Below are 15,850 nucleotides of genomic sequence, written 5' to 3' on the forward strand. Positions count from 1 at the left end.
AAATGACCCCAACTTTTTGCGGAAGCCTATGGACATATGAGACATCCATGCCAGGTTTGAACGCCTTCCGACACTGTTTGCACGTTGCGACATGTTCGGCCATTTATCGACTCTTTTTCACTAACAAAACTTCAGAAAATGCAAAACTTGTCAAAAACCAAAACAGTTGGCATGATGCCTTGATTTGGTCACAGAAGTTCGCGAAACAACTAGGGGCCATTTGACAGACGTCGAATAGAAATGTGCTTTCAAAAGGGCCCTTCTGGCCACCCGAACACCCACCATTGAACATGATCTATTTTTGTACATTCTTGAAAGGACCCCAACTTTTGCAAGCAGGTGAGCATGCCCATGGTAGGCTTTCATGCCTGGTTTGAATGACTTTCGACACCATATGCAGGTTGCAACACGTCCGGCAATTTATCTTCCTTTTTTAACCGAGAAAACTACAGAAAATGTAAAACTTGCCTAAAACCCAAATAACTTGGCATGATGCCTTGAATTGGTCATACAAAGTCATAGAAAAATCCGCGCCATTCAAAGGGATGTCGAGAAACAACGTGCTCCCAAACGGATCCTTCTGGCCTACCCGAACACTCTTTGTTGAACATGGTATTTTTTAGAAAGATCTCAGGATTGAATCCAACTTTTGTAAGCAGGTGGGCATGCCCATGTGTGGCATCCATTTCTGGTTTGAAGGACTTCTGACACCGTGTGCATATTGCGATATGTTCGGCCATTTATCAGACTTTTTTTCACAAAGAAAAACAACAAATGCAAAACGTGTCAATACCCCAAAAAACTTAGCATGATGCCTTAAGTTGGCCATACATGAAAAAAATTGGGGTGACACAACGGATGTCAGAAAAAACATGTTGTCAAATGGAGCCTTCTGGCCTACGCGGACACTCTACATTCACTAGTAGAAAAAGGGCCTATTGTCCCGGTTCGTGAGGCCCATTTGTTCCGGTTCCTGAACCGGGACTAAAGGGTCGTTACTAAAGCCCTAGGCCTTTAGTCCCGGTTCTTACACGAACCGGGACAGATGGGCCTCCACGTGGCCGGTGCTGCTAGCCCAGGCAGGATGTGATGCCCCCGATTCAATCATACACTAATCATGCACGCAAACGTGTACGATCAAGATCAGGGACTCACGGGAAGATATCACAACACAACTCTAAAACATAAATAAGTCATACAAGCATCATAATACAAGCCAGGGGCCTCGAGGGCTCGAATACAAGTGCTCGATCATAGACGAGTCAGCGGAAACAACAATATCTGAGTAGAGACATAAGTTAAACAAGTTTGCCTTAAGAAGGCTAGCACAAACTAGGATACAGATCGAAAGAGGCGCAGGCCTCCTGCCTGGGATCCTCCTAAACTACTCCTGGTCGTCGTCTGCGGCCTCCACATAGTAGTAGGCACCTCCGGTGTAGTAGGAGTCGTCGTCGACGGTGGCGTCTGGCTCCTGGGCTCCAGTATCTGGTTGCGACAACCAGGTAAAAGGAAAGGGGGGAAAGAGGGAGAAAGCAACCGTGAGTACTCATCCAAAGTACTCGCAAGCAAGGATCTACACTACATATGCATGGGTATCTGTGTAAAGGGGCAATATCGGTTGACTGAATTGCAGAATGCCACAATAAGAGGTGGATAGCTAGTCCTGTCGAAGACTACGCTTCTGGCAGCCTCCATCTTGCAGCAAGTAGAAGAGAGTAGATGGTAAGTTCACCAAGTAGCATCGCATAGCATAATCTTACCCAGCGATCCACCCCTCGTCGCCCTGTCTGAGAGCGATCACCGGGTTATATCTGGCACTTGGAAGGGTGTGTTTTATTAAGTATCCGGTTCTAGTTGTCATAAGGTCAAGGTACAACTCCAAGTCGTCCTGTTACCGAAGATCACGGCTATTCGAATAGATAAACTTCCCTGCAGGGGTGCACCACATTACCCAACACGCTCGATCCCCTTTGGCCGGACACACTTTCCTGGGTCATGCCCGACCTCGGAAGATCAACACGTCGCAGCCCTACCTAGGCACAACAGAGAGGTCAGCACGCCGGTCTAAATCCTATGGCGCAGGGGTCTGGGCCCATCGCCCATTGCACACCTGCACATTGCGTGGGTGGCCGGAAGCAGAACTAGCCCCCTTAATACAAGAGCAGGCTTACGTTCCAATCCGGCGCGCGCCGCTCAGTCGCTGACGTCACGAAGGCTTCGGCTGATACCACGACGCCGAGTGCCCATAACTGTTCCCGCGTAGTTGGTTAGTGCGTATAGGCCAGTGGCCAGACTCAGATCAAATACCAAGATCTCGTTAAGCGTGTTAAGTATCCGCGAATGCCGACCAGTGCCAGGCCCACCTCTCTCCACTAGTAGAAAAGAGGGCTTTGGTTCAGGCCGGGTCAGCACATTAGTCCCGGTTCAGTCCAGAACCGGGACCAATGAGGGCACTGGTCCCGGTTCGTGAGGCCAGGGGCCTGCCGGGCCTCGTGGGGGCATTGGTCCCGGTTCGTCTGGCCCCTTTGGTCCCGGTTGATGGGACGAACCGGGAGCAATGGGCCTCGCTCCTGGCCCACCACCATTGGTCCCGATTGGTGGCTTGAACCGGGACCACAGGCTGCCCTTTAGTCCCGGTTCATGCCACGAACCGAGACCACTGAGGTGCCTATATATACCCCTCGCCCGCGAGCAGAGCACTCCAGTGCTCTGTTTTTCTCTGGCCGGCGAGGGGAGGGCTTTGTGGTGCTCTAGCTCACCTCCTATGCACATGAGGTGTTCGATGAAATGCCCAAGCCACACTAGTTAAGCTTTCTCCTCTCGAAGCTCGACCTCAAAGCTCCATTTTCCTCGAGATTTGTCTAGGTTTAGTGGCCCGTCACGTCCCATTCCCGTCTTCACCGCCGTCGATCGCCCGCGCCGATCTCGTCGCCGACACCACTGTGGTGAGCCTCCTGTTCTTATCTTCTTTCTGAAAGAATTTTTTTTCTTACTTTAGATAGATACTTGTCTAATTTTCTTACTATTTTATTGCTTGTTATTATATAGTGCGATGGTTTTGGTATCCGCCCCCGTCGGCCCTCGTCCTGTCTATGATTCGGATGTGGTATATATTATATTTATAACTATTGGTTCATTTATTGTTTATGAAAATTATGCCGACCAACGTGACATAGATTTTATTTATCTAGGAGGTATGTGAACCGGAAATTCCAACCGACCCTACTGTTGAGAGGTTAAATTTAGTTGAAGAAGAAAACAATTTCTTGAAGGAAAAAATAAAAAAATTGAGGAGGAGAAGATGATATTGGAGTTGCATGTTGCGGATGTCGTCGATGATCACAAGATCAAGATGGATGCAATGCGCTTGAATAATTAGAAAGATTAGAAAATATGCCATTCATACCGAGGCTTGGTATCATTATGCCGTTGGATCAATTGTTATCTTGGTTGCGATTATGATCGCATTTGTTTTCGCATTGAAATGTTTTACATAGTTTCAATGTATGGTTTAATTAATTAGATGCTCTGGAGAGCTATATGTTGTTAAATGAGTACTATGTGTGTACTTTGGTTTTAATGTGATGATGAACTTCTATTAATTTGGTCACTTAATTATCTATTCATGATGTTCTGTAATGGTTTTTGACACACTTAATTATATATAATGCACGCAGATGAACCGGCAATGGATGTACGGTGACAGACACACCTCCGAGTACATTAAGGGCGTGCATGATTTTCTCGAAGTGGCTGAGGCAAACAAGCAGAATGGTTTTATGTGTTGTCCATGCCCTAAATGTGGGAATACGAAGTCTTACTCTGACCGGAAAATCCTTCACACCCACCTGCTTTACAAGGGTTTCATGCCACACTATAATGTTTGGACGAGGCACGGAGAAATAGGGGTTATGATGGAAGATGGCGAAGAAGAAGAGGATGATGACAACTATGTGCCCCCTGAATTCGGTGATGCTGCAATGGGGGAAGCTGCTGAAGATCAAGAGGAACCAGACGATGTGCCCAATGATGCTGCAACGGGGGAAGCTGCTGAAGATCAAGAGGAACCAGTGCCCGATGATGATGATCTCCGCCGGGTCATTGTCGATGCAAGGACGCAATGCGAAAGTCAAAAGGAGAAGCTGAAGTTCGATCGCATGTTAGAGGATCACAAAAAAGGGTCGTACCCCAATTGCGAAGATGGCAACACAAAGCTCGGTACCGTACTGGAATTGCTGCAGTGGAAGGCAGAGAATGCTGTGCCTGACAAAGGATTTGAGAAGCTATTGAAAATATTGAAGAAGAAGCTTCCAAAGGATAACGAATTGCCCGACAGTACATACGCAGCAAAGAAGGTCGTATGCCCTCTAGGATTGGAGGTGCAGAAGATACATGCATGCCCTAATGACTGCATCCTCTACCGCGGTGCGTACAAGGATCTGAACGCATGCCCGGTATGCGGTGCATTGCGGTATAAGATCAGACGAGATGACCCTGGTGATGTTGACGGCGAGCCCCCCAGGAAGAGGGTTCCTGCGAAGGTGATGTGGTATGCTCCTATAATACCATGGTTGAAACGTCTGTTCAGAAACGAAGAGCATGCCAAGTTGATGCGATGGCACAGTGAGGACCGTAAGAAAGACGGGAAGTTGAGAGCACCCGCTGACGGGTCGCAGTGGAGAAAAATCGAGAGAAAGTACTGGGCTGAGTTTGCAGCTGACCCAAGGAACGTATGGTTTGGTTTAAGCGCGGATGGCATTAATCCTTTCGGGGAGCAGAGCAGCAATCACAGCACCTGGCCCGTGACTCTATGTATGTATAACCTTCCTCCTTGGATGTGCATGAAGCGGAAGTTCATTATGATGCCAGTTCTCATCCAAGGCCCTAAGCAACCCGGCAACGACATTGATGTGTACCTAAGGCCATTAGTTGAAGAACTTTTACAGCTGTGGAATGGAAACGGTGTACGTACGTGGGATGAGCACAAACAGGAGGAATTTAACCTGCACGCGTTGCTGTTTGTAACCATCAACGATTGGCCCGCTCTCAGTAACCTTTCAGGACAGACAAACAAGGGATACCACGCATGCACGCACTGTTTAGATGACACTGAAAGTATATACCTGGACAAATGCAGGAAGAATGTGTACCTGGGCCATCGTCGATTTCTTCCGACCAACCATCAATGTCGAAAGAAAGGCAAGCATTTCAAAGGCGAGGCAGATCACCGGAAGAAGCCCGCCATGCGTACCGGTGATCACGTACTTGCTATGGTCAATGATTTACACGTAATCTTTGGAAAGGGTCCCGGCGGACTAGCTGTTCCGAATGACGCTGAGGGACACGCACCCATGTGGAAGAAGAAATCTATATTTTGGGACCTACCCTACTGGAAAGACCTAGAGGTCCGCTCTTCAATCGACGTGATGCACGTGACGAAGAACCTTTGCGTGAACCTGCTAGGCTTCTTGGGCGTGTATGGGAAGACAAAAGATACACCTGAGGCACGGGAGGACCTGCAACGTTTGCACGAAAAAGACGGCATGCCTCCGAAGCAGTATGAAGGTCCTGCCAGCTACGCTCTTACGAAAGAAGAGAAAGAAATCTTCTTTGAATGCCTGCTCAGTATGAAGGTCCCGACTGGCTTCTCGTCGAATATAAAGGGAATAATAAATATGCCAGAGAAAAAGTTCCAGAACCTAAAGTCTCATGACTGCCACGTGATTATGACGCAACTGCTTCCGGTTGCATTGAGGGGGCTTCTACCGGAAAACGTCCGATTAGCCATTGTGAAGCTATGTGCATTCCTCAATGCAATCTCTCAGAAGGTGATCGATCCAGAAATCATACCAAGGCTAAGGAGTGATGTGGCGCAATGTCTTGTCAGTTTCGAGCTGGTGTTCCCACCATCCTTCTTCAATATCATGACGCACGTCCTAGTTCATCTAGTCGACGAGATTGTCATTCTGGGGCCCGTATTTCTACACAATATGTTCCCCTTTGAGAGGTTCATGGGAGTCCTAAAGAAATATGTCCGTAACCGCGCTAGGCCAGAAGGAAGCATCTCCATGGGCCATCAAAGAAGGATGTCATTGGGTTTTGTGTTGACTTCATTCCTGGCCTTAAGAAGATAGGTCTCCCTAAATCGCGGTATGAGGGGAGACTGACTGGAAAAGGCACGCTAGGAGCGGACTCAATAATATGCAGGGACGGGCATTCTTGGTCTCAAGCACACTACACAGTTCTACAGAACTCTACCTTGGTGACCCCGTATGTCGATGAACACAAGAACAGTCTGCGCTCCAAACACCCGGAGCAGTGTGACGACTGGATTACATGTGAACACATCAGGACTTTCAGCAGTTGGTTGGAAACACGTCTCAGAGGTGACACCACTGTTTGTGATGAGTTGTACTCGTTGTCCAGGGGACCATCTTCGACTGTATTGACTTACAAAGGATACGAGATAAATGGGAATACATTTTACACGATCGCCCAAGATCAAAAGAGCACCAACCAAAACAGCGGTGTCCGCTTTGATGCAGCAACCGAGAGGGGAAAGGACACATATTATGGTTACATAATGGACATATGGGAACTTGACTACGGACATGATTTTAAGGTCCCTTTGTTTAAGTGCAAATGGGTCAATCTGTCAGGAGGCGGGGTACAGGTAGACCCACAGTACGGAATGACAACAGTGGATCTGAACAATCTTGGGTACACTGACGAACCGTTCGTCCTAGCCAATGATGTGGCACAGGTTATCTATGTGAAGGACATGTCTACCAGACCGAGAAAAAGAAAAGATAAGGAAGCGAATACATCATACGATGAGCCAAAGCGCCACATAGTTCTTTCAGGAAAAAGGGACATTGTGGGAGTGGAGGGCAAGACAGACATGTCTGAAGATTATGAAAAGTTTCATGAAATTCCTCCCTTCAAAGTCAAGGCTGACCCAAGCATCCTGATAAACGATGAAGATTATCCATGGTTACGGCGCAATAAGCAAATGACACAAGCGAAGAAAAAGTGAAGACTTTCTCCCGCAACTATTATGATGATACCATGCCAACTTTGTAACAGACGAGTATGATACCATTGTCCGTTTTGTACACGAAGTGCATCCAGTTTTTGCCGTAACCCTCTCAACTTTCTTGCACATGCTATGTGGATGAAATGATGATACCATGCCAACTTTCAACCTTTTCAGAGTTCATTTGAAATGCTTTTCAATTTCAGGGTCTTATAGCTCAAAATAATCAATAAATGCATGAAAAATAACAAATGAAGTCAGAAAGGGTTGAAAATTGATGATGTGGCTTTGAATGGTGCATTTTGAACACACAAAAAGTCAGGAGTTCAAATAAGTTTAAAAAATGAAATCCCTTTGTAACAGACGAGTTTCCGTATGAAATCCTGATACTTCGAAAGAGATTGTCCGTTTTGTACACGAAGTGCATCCAGTTTTTACCGTAACCCTCTCAACTTTCTTGCACATGCTATGTGGATGATATGATGATACCATGCCAACTTTCAACCTTTTTAGAGTTCATTTGAAATGCTTTTCAATTTTAGGGTCTTATAGCTCAAAATAATCAGTAAATGCATGAAAAATGGTGCATGAAAAATAACAAATAAAATAAATAAGTAATTAGAAACAAAATAATATGAACTTTAATAAAATATATAAGTAGAAACAAAATAAAATAAACTTTAATAACATAAATAAAATTTATGAAACTAAAATTATCAAAGTATTTTCTGTTCAAAACATTATACGCAACCTCTAGTATTACTGAAACTAAAATTATATAAAATTGATGCAACTAAAATTATCGAAGTATTTTCTGTTCAAAATCATTGAAAGCAAAAAGAATTTTCATAAAGAACTTTTTTTGTTAGAAACTTTAATAGCAAAAAGAATTATCATAAAGTAAAATAAATAAGTAATTAGAAACAAAATAAAATAAAATAAATAAGTTTTTTGTTGTAAGTAGAAACAAAACAAAATAAATAAAGCAAAAAAGAAAACAAAAAACAGGCAAAAAATAAAAATTATGCCACCTACCGGGCCACCACGGCCTGAATACGACTAGAAACCCATCCATGGGCCAGGATTCAGGCCCGCAGAAGGCCCAGTAGGCCCACAGGCATGTAGAGAGAGGTTAGGCCCGTAAGCCTGCTTTAGAGAGGAGCTCGACAGCTCAGGCGCACCGCACCTTATAAATAGGTGCGGCTCTCTCTCAGCTAGCGAGGTGGGAATAAACTCCCACCACCACGCCGCTTTGCAAGGCTTTCCGTCCTGGTTGGTGGCACCAACCGGGACTAAAGGGGGCCTTTGGTCCCGGTTGGTGGCACCAACCGGGACCAATGCCCCCCCTTTAGTCCCGGTTGGTGCCACCAACCGGGACCAAAGGCCGCCGTTTCCCGCCCTTTGGGCTGCTGAAAAGAGGCCTTTGGTCCCGGTTGGTGGCACCAACCGGGACTAAAGGGTGTCTTTGGTCCCGGTTGCTGCTATGAACCGGGACCAAAGGCCTGGGTATATAAGTAGCACTTAGGAAAATTTGACGAACTCATCGCCAGTTGCCCCGACGACGCCGAGCTCATCGACGCCGCCAGGCTGCCCAGATCGACGCCGTCCGCTGCCCCGACGCCGCCCGCCGCCCAGACGCCGTCCGCGCGCCCCCGACGCCGTCCGCGCACCGCCCCGACGCCGTCCGCGCGCCCCCGTCGTCGCCCCTGCCCCGTCGCCGCCAGGCTGCCCCGACGCCGCCCGCCGCCCCCGCCGACGCCATCGTCGTCGCCCGCGCCCGTCGTCGCCGTCGCCCGCGCCCGTCGTCGCCGTCGTTGCGGGGAAGCACCTTGCCGGCTCCCGCGACCCGTTCATCCCCGAGGCCGTTCGTCCGCCGCCGCATCGATTCCGGCCGGCGACCTCGGCCCGTCCCCGCGCTGTGAGCCCCTGCCTCCTCCCCTTTCCTTCTCATTGTCGTCCCCGCACGCCATCCGTAAGCGCGCGCCACCGCCAACCATCGTCGCCGTCGCCGACCACCGGCCTATTTTTCATTTTTTTGTTACGATGTATGTATGTATGTATGTATGTATGTTCACTGTATAATGCTCTGTATATGCTCATTTAAGAAAATGTTCATATGTAACATTTAAGAAAAATAGTAAAGGTATGTATGTTCATATGCAAAGAATTATTTTTGGATGAAATGAGATGAGATGAGATGTGTTTTGTGTTGGAGAAGAAAAGAGGAAGAAGGAAGAAGGAAGAAGAAGGAAAAGAGGGTCGAGGGGGGGGGTCGATATACCCCCTCCCCGATAACATTTTTTTCCATGTATATATGCAAAAGTTACATTTTTAGAAAAGTTTTATATATCTAGCTAGGAAAGGAAGAAGAAGAAAAAGAATGAGAGGAAAAAGGAAAATAAGAAGAGGAAGAAAGGAGAAGAAGAGGAGAGGAAGAAGAGGAGAAATAAATAAGAAGAAGAAAAAGAAGAAAAAGAAGAGGAGAAGAAGAAAGGAATAGAGGAGAAGAAGAGAAAATAGAATATTCTATTTTCTCTTCTTCTCCTCTATTCCTTTCTTCTTCTCCTCTTTTTTTTCTTTTTTCTTCAATCTTCTCCTCTATTAATATCTTCTTCTCCTCTTTTTATTTCTTCTTCGTCTTCTTATTTTTTATCGGATATGTCGTTGTCGATATACCCCGTGTCCCGATAACTTCAACACGAGGGGGGGGGGTTCGACCTACCCCCTCCCCGATAACATTATTTTCCCATGTATGTATGTCGTCGTTGTCGATATAACCCCCTCCCGGATAACTTCGACCGTGATAACTTATACCACGGGAGCACCCCCCGGCCCTCTCGCTCGACCAAAACTCTCGAGGACACCCAAACCCTAGAAAAAAACGATGTCGGTCTCCTACCCCCTCCCGCCGCGCCCCTACCCTTGAAGCGTTGCCGAGGCCACCCCAAACCCGGAATAAGCTAGGTCTACGTTTGCACTAATATATCCACCTGCTGTCATGTTTGTGTAATAATTGCCATGTTGTAATATTTGCAGAAACAATGGAGCACGGACGAGACGAGGAAGCAGAAGAGGTGTTGGGGGACATAATCTTAGCCGGAGGTGATGTCTTGTCGTATCTTAACGACAATGATGGTCTGGAAGAACAGGGTGAAGAAGCAGGCTACGGTGATCGAAGAGTGGAGGAGGAAAGACATGATTATGATGGCTCCGGTGACCCAATGCTGGTGCAAGAAGGAGCCCGTGGTGACGGCTCCGGTGACCGAACAGAGTCCGGCCAGGTAAATATATTAGTTAAGCCTGTGCTGACTAGCTAATTGATGCATTCATTGTTTTGGTATGTACACATATTAATTAACTCTCGTCTTTCTTCTTTTTTCTAGCCCTCCGGATCGAGCACAACTTCGGTAAAGAGACGAGGCCCGAAGAGAAAGTTGCGCTCGGATGAAAGGTTTGAGATCACAGCAATCGCGCGCGACGGCCAACCGATTGAACCCATCCGGACAAAGGAAGCATTTGCTGCTCAGTGCGGGGTTCTTGTTAGGGACAAGATCCCGATCAGCATCCACCAATGGTATAAGCCTAAGAAGGAAGACCCTGAGGTGTCTTATGTCAATGATATGCAGAAAGATGATCTTTGGACTGAGCTGAAGGCAAATTTCACCCTACCGCCAGAGGAGGATCCGGAGAAGCCAGTTAAAGAGCAATTAATCAAGTCTCATGCTCTTAAGAAGATGGCAGACCTATTCAGGAGGTGGAAGAATGAGCTGAAAACGTTTGTCGACAAAGAAGAGACACCAAAATTCATCGGCAAATATGAGAAGATCAGAGATCACTGGCCCGCATTTGTGGCCCACAAGACATCGGAAAAGAGTAAGAAGTTGTCAGCGACAAACAAGAAAAATGCTGTGAAGAAGAAGCTTCACCATCGCACGGGGTCAGGTGGCTACCTCAAAGCCCGGCCTAAGTGGGCCAAGGCTGAGAATGATCTGCTTGACAAAGGGATCGAACCAGAGACAATGAACTGGCCAGACTGTTGCCGGACTTGGTTCTTCGGGGCTGGCGGAACCTTGGACCCTGTATCAGGGAAGTGCGTTTGGACGGACGAGCAAATGAGAATACCAGTCAAGAGGCTTCAGCACTATATCGATGCAGCGCACAATGGCCCTCGGGAATCCTGAGCACCCTGGACGGACACGAGGCACGCCAGGCTCCGTTCCGTGGAAGGCTGGTTTTCCGGACGCAGGCAGTTACAAAAGCCAGGAGAGGAGGAAAAAAGTGGAGCAGACCCAAATTCAGAAGCTGCACGAAAGGGTTCAAGGGCTAGAGGAACGAGACGTAGCTCGCAGCAGTCGACCTGCCGAAACTACCCCCGAAGCTACGCCGCCATCTCAGCGGAGAAGCAGCGTGGCTTCCACCGAGCTGCTTCAGCCGGAGCATGTCTTGACGGCTCCTGCTAGCTACCCCGTGGATGCTATCATGGAGTCTCAACATTGCCACCTTATGACGCGATGGGAGAACTTCAAAGTCAAGGCGGCTGTCGGCTCTGTTCGACCTCCTGAACCCGGCGCAACTTTTCACTGTCGTCTGATTCCAGAAGGATATGCTAGGGTGACGGTGGACGAAATAACGGAGGGATTTGAGGACCTCCAGCTTGATCACCCTACCGGTGAAGGGGAGACTCGGCTGGGTTCTGCTCTGAAGACTCCATGCCTATGGCGGAAGGAGCTCATCAACCTTCCGAACTGGACGCCTCCGGCGAGTAAGGGCACTCCGCCTCCTCCTCCGGCGAGTGATCAGGGCACTCAGCCTCCTTCTCCGGCGCGTGGCGGCACTCCGCCTCCTCCTCCGCCTCCTCCTCCGGCGAGTGATCAGGGCACTCAGCCTCCTTCTCCGGCGCGTGGCGGCACTCCGCCTCCTTCTCCGCCTGCGCCGGCGCGCCGGAGCAGCCAGCCTCCTCCTTCTCCGCCTCGTCAGCAAGGGCGGAAGAGACCCGCCGCCGCTCCGGCTGCTCCGGCGCATCGTAGTCCTTCTCCTCCGCCTCGTAAGCAAGGAAAGAAGACAGCCGCAGCCGCTCCGTCTGCTCTGCCGGCATCTAGCAGTACAGCCAGAGGCGGGAGGCAATACAGATTCGGTCCTTCTCTGAAGACTCCAGAGAAGTTACCATACGAGAGGACCGAGGAGGAAACCACGAAGATCGTGCGAGCCGAAGTGAAGAACTTCTTTGAAGGGGTGAAAGCAAAGAAACATCCACCTCCGGAGGAGAAGGTAGATCCGGTGAAAGCGAAGCGCACTCTGGCTGCCCTGACAAAACCACCAAAGTCTCCGCCGAAAGGCAACTATGAGCGCATTATTGGAAAGACATTTGCCGAAGCGGAGCGGTCGGGAAGTACTGTCAGTGATCAAAGGTTAAAAGAACGACGAGCTGGGAAAAAAATTGCCCAGCTCGGCGAACAAGCGAACCAATCGTGCCCCCCGCTCAAGGTGTCTAAAGACATCGTCGCTAATGATCCGAGGATGGTGGCCGGTTATAGCAATCTTGGAGATTACCTGCCCGACGATGTACATTATGATTTCTTGGAGGTGGACGAACACAAATACCATTACGGGAAGCCTCTCGTCAAAGATGAAAGATCTCTAACAACGATGATGCGAAGATTACATGATTGGTACATGAAAACCTGCAGAGAGTCTGGGGGAGGGATACTTTGATGCTGAGAGTTAAAGAGGAGCATGACCTCGTTGGAATTGAACTGTTGAATGTTCCATTTGAGGAGTTCTTCCAGTTTTTCAATCAAAAGGCCCTCGATAAATCAACGGTCACTTGCTACTGTCTGTAAGTAGTACTACTTCTGTCATTAAGTCTCTCTATATAGGTCAGCTCTTTCATTGCATGTATTTATAATTATCCTCACTATATTATGCAGATTGAAGATCGCCGAATTGAAGAAAAGACAAATCGGTGATATTGGATTCATTAACACAAATCTCATAGATGCAACTGAGGTTAAATATCATGCCGAAAATACCGAGGCCAACTTGCTACGATCGTTGGTAATAAATGAAAACAAAGATATAATACTCTTTCCTTACAACTTCAAGTGAGTGTTACTGTCTTGTGCATATTCGGTTTCCCTTATTAGTCCAGGTTATAGTAATGTAATTGATGACTTATGCATGCGTGCGCAGCTTCCACTATATTCTCCTAGAGATTAAGCTTGAGCAGGGAGTAGTAACCGTCTTAGACTCGAGACGAAAAGATCCCCAGGACTATGCGGACATGACTCAAATGCTCGAGAAGTAAGTTAAATCGATCATTATCCACCATATCAGCAACTTTGTTCATTTCCTGATATCAAGTAATTGTTTTCTTTGTCTGGCAGGGTTTGGAGAAAATTCACCAAAAAAGCTCCGGGACTGCCGAAGAAGCTGCAATTTAGACACCCGAAAGTAAGTACTATAGTAGCATGTTCCGCGCATCTCCTAGTGATTCAAGCGCTAGTTTCATCAATACCATTTAGCATGCTTGCTTATCAGTTTGATTGACCTCTATTTCTTGTAAAGTGGTTGTGGCAGGAACAAGGGAATGATTTCTGTGGATACTACGTTTGCGAGTCCATCCGCCACACGACCTGTGAGCGGGGCTACTCTGACGAACAATATGAAGTGCGTAAGCAATAATATTCACAATTTTATTTTATTACCATCATTTGTGTTGAGTTTCATTTATTCATATATATATATGTATTGACCCCCTTCTTCAAGTTAGATCTTTCGGATGCGGGATGAACTCCTAGCACCAGATCGTATGCGAGCAATTCAAGAGGAATTGGCGGCATTCTTCCTTGACCACGTGATCGCTGAAGACGGAGAATACCATGTGGACCTTGACTTCGTATATAATTAGGAGATTATATTGTAAGAGATAATTATTGTATATATGTAGCCAGTAGTGTCGGATAGATATACGAGAACTTGTTGTTCGACCAATCTCTCGGATAAGGAGAGGAGGTCGATATCACTTCTCTCTGTATGCATATGTTCATGACGATCTTCTGTTTCCTTCATTTTCTTACTAGCTAGCGTGTCTAGTCCTCTATACGTATATAGTACGTAGCATCGACTAAGCACGGAGATAAGAGAGGACACTTCTCTCTATTAATTAGCTAGCTAACACAATATATGAAACACCTAAATTAACCCCCCAAACCCCCTTTAAAAAAAACAAAAACCCCAGCCCCTGAAATGCTGACGCATGGATGCCTATTGGTCCCGGTTAGTGCCACCAACCGGGACCAAATGCCCTCCTGCCTGGGCTCGCCGCACCGGCCACGTGGAGGCCCATCTGTCCCGGTTCGTGTAAGAACTGGGACTAAAGGGCTAGGGCATTAGTAACGACCCTTTAGTCCCGGTTCAAAAACCGGGACAAAAGGCCCTTACCAACCGGGATTAAAGACCCTTTTTCTACTAGTGCTCCTAGGTGGTCTCAACCTGCCCTGTCGCTCCGCCACAAAGTAACAGTCGGGGGCCGTCGGGAACCCAGGCCCACCTCTACCGGGATGGAGCCACCTGCCCCTTCAGCCCCCATCTCCGAACAGTATCATAAGTAATGTAACAGTATAGAGTATACAGCATATGCCCGTGATCACCTCCCGAAGTGATCACGGCCCAGTAGTATAGCATGGCAGACGGACAAGAGTGTAGGGCCACTGATGGAACACTAGCATCCTATACTAAGCATTAGGATAGCAGGTAAAGGTAAGAACTGTAGCAACAATGACAGGCTATGCAGCAGAATAGGATTAACCGAAAGCAGTAACATACTACGCTACTCTAATGCAAGCAGTATAGAGAAGGAATAGGCGATATCTGGTGATCAAGGGGGGGGGGCTTGCCTGGAAGCTCAGCCAAGGAGGGGTGGTCAACACTGTAGTCGATCGGGGCAGCAGCGACATCGGTCTCGTAGTCTACCGGAGAGAAGAGGGGGAAGAAACAGTAAATACGGAGCAAACAAAGCATCAAAAAACATAACAAGGTAATACGCGGTGTTAGGTATGCCCTAACGTGGTATTAGGTGATACCGACGAAGGGGGAAAACATCCGGGAAAGTATTCTCGGTGTTTCGCGTTTTTGGACAGACGGTCAAGAGGGGGAAAGTTGTGTTTTCGCTATGCTAGGGATGCGTGGCGGATGAACGGGCTACGTATCCGGATTCGTCTCGTCGTTCTGAGCAACTTTCATGTAGAAAACAGTTTCATCTGAGCTACGGTTTATTTTCTATTAATTTTTAAAGTTTTAAATCATTTTTTACATTAACAGAATTAGTTTAAATCAAAAATACGTTTACTGCATCAGCATGATGTCAGTGGTCAACATTGACCATTGACTGGGTCAACTGACGAGTGGGGGTCCGTTAGTCATTGGCTGTTATCCTAATTAACAGTTTTAATTAGTTTCGTTAGCTAATTAGATTAATTAACACAGCTTAATTAAGTTAATTAATTGTCCTAATTAATTATTTATTATTTCAGACTTCATTTTTTTATTTTGTTCCTGGGCTGGGGCCCAATTGTCATTGGCCTATAGGCCATAGCGGGCATGCGGGTGCGGGCGAAGCCGCAGCCCGCCTGGTAGCAAGGCGAGGCCGGAGCGGGGCCTGCTCGGCGCGGTCGGGCCGTGGTCAGCGGTAGGAGGCAGGGGGAGGCTAGTGCGGGGGCGGGGGGGGGGGGGTGAGGCAACGGCGGGTTGGCGGCGCGAGGCGCGCGGCGGCACCGGCAAACGGCAGGACGGCGAGCGACACGGGCCCAGCTCGAG

The sequence above is a fragment of the Triticum aestivum genome, chromosome 3D (genome assembly GCF_018294505.1).
Source record: "Triticum aestivum cultivar Chinese Spring chromosome 3D, IWGSC CS RefSeq v2.1, whole genome shotgun sequence".
Lineage (NCBI taxonomy): Eukaryota > Viridiplantae > Streptophyta > Magnoliopsida > Poales > Poaceae > Triticum > Triticum aestivum.